Consider the following 1,915-nt stretch of genomic DNA (forward strand, 5'->3'; position numbering starts at 1 on the left):
TCCACATGCAGAAGATTGAAACTGGATCCCCACCTCTCACCTCTCACAAAAATCAACTCACATTGGATAACAGACTTAAACCTAAGGCGTGAAACCTTAAGAATTTTGGAAGAAAATGTGGGGAAGACTGTTTTAGACATCAGCCTAGGTAAAGAATTTATGAAGAAGACCTCCAAAGCAATCATAGCAGCAACAAAAATAAACAAATGGGACTTGATCAAATTAAAAACTTTCTGCACAGCATGGAAACGGTCTTTAGAGTGAATAGACAACCTACAGAATGGAAGAAAATATTTGCTTTCTACACATCCGATAAAGGGCTGATAATAAGAATCTAGATAGAACTTTAGAAAATCAACAAGAAAAAATCAAACAACCCCATCAATAAATGGGCAAAGGACATGACACAAACTTTTCAAAAGAAGACATAATTATGGCCAGCAAACATATAAAAAAGTGCTCCACATCTATCATCAGGGAAATGCAAATCAAAACTACAATAGAATATCACTTAATTCCAGTGAGAATGGCCTCTATCAAAAAGTCCCAAAACAACAAATGCTGGCATGGATGTGGAGAGATTGGAACACTCTTAAGCACTGCTGGTGGGACTGCAAATTAGTACAACCCCTGTGGAAGGTAATTTGGAGATACCTCAAAGAACTAAAAATAGAAATTCCATTTGATCCAGCAATCCCACTACTAGGCATCTATCCAAAGGAAGAAAAGAAATTCTGTAATAAAGAAATCTGCACTTGAATGTTTATAGCAACACAATTTACAATTTCAAAGATGTGGAAACAGCCCAAATGCCCATCAATACATGAGTGGATTAATAAAATGTGGTATATGTATACCATGGAATGCTACTTAATTACGAAAAACAGTGGTGATCTAGCCCTTGTTACATTATTCTGGATAGAGATTGAGCCCATCCTTCGAAGTGAGGTATCACAAGGATGGAAAAACATGCACCACATGCATTCGCCATCAAACTGGTACTAGTTGATCAACACTAAGATGCTCACATGGTAGTAATACTCACTGGGGGCCGGTCAGGTAGGGCAGTAGGGGGTGGCAGGTAGAGCGGGTGGGGTGAGTAAACCCACAGCTAATGGAGATGGGGTGCACTGTATTGGGGAAGGACACGCTGTGGCCCTGGCTTGAGCGAGGCAAATGCATTTCATATAACCAAAATGTTTGTACCCCCATAATATCCTGAATTAAAAATTAAAAAAAGTAAAATCTCAGAAAAAAGAAAGAAATACCAATTTGTGAGCCCCATCGAAGACCAGTTAGATTAGAATATTTCTAGATGATTTGAAAGTGCAACTGAGATTGAGAACTACTGGCATGCGCAGAGAACTTAGCAAGAGTTGGAGTCTCCTCATTCAGTGGAGAAATGTCAGCCTTACTCAGAGAGAGGAATTAATAGAGTGAATACCTTAAGGGGAGAGGAATATCCTGACACAGAAGTCGAGGTAAACAGACTAGAGGACTGGATAGAGAGAAAGAACTGGGAAAATGAGCTGGTAGGTCAAGGTCCCAAAGGCTTATAGATAAGGAAGTAAATTGGAGAGAGAAGAGGGGATAAGAAGTGCGTACATCACCAGTAAAATTATGAAACCAGAAAGGTTAGGTATGTCCTTTAGATATTTATTCATGGGCTATCTTGAACATGATTTCATTCTTAAAATGTGAATTCTAGGTGACCTTTGAACACAGAGATTGACTTAACAAATGTGCCGGAAATGAATGTATGGAGACGGAAAGCAGATCAGTGAATGAGGATGAGGTGGGAGTAATGGAAGGTGCACAAGGGAGGGACTGTAGAGGGTCAGGAGGAAACATTTGGGGTGATACATATGTTTGTTCATTGCCTTAATTGTTGCAGTGGTTTCACAGGTATGTGTAT

The 1,915-nt window shown here is 39.5% G+C and overlaps 1 protein-coding gene across 1 annotated transcript in view; it reads left to right on the top strand.

Moving 5' to 3' along the window:
• The window catches only part of MORC1 (MORC family CW-type zinc finger 1), a gene marked incomplete at its 3' end in the record, with an annotated part of 186,727 nt that overhangs the window by 20,811 nt on the left and 164,001 nt on the right, over positions 1–1,915 (top strand).

Source organism: Propithecus coquereli, unplaced genomic scaffold, assembly GCF_000956105.1.
Source record: "Propithecus coquereli isolate 6110/MARCELLA unplaced genomic scaffold, Pcoq_1.0 Scaffold105, whole genome shotgun sequence".
NCBI lineage: Eukaryota > Metazoa > Chordata > Mammalia > Primates > Indriidae > Propithecus > Propithecus coquereli.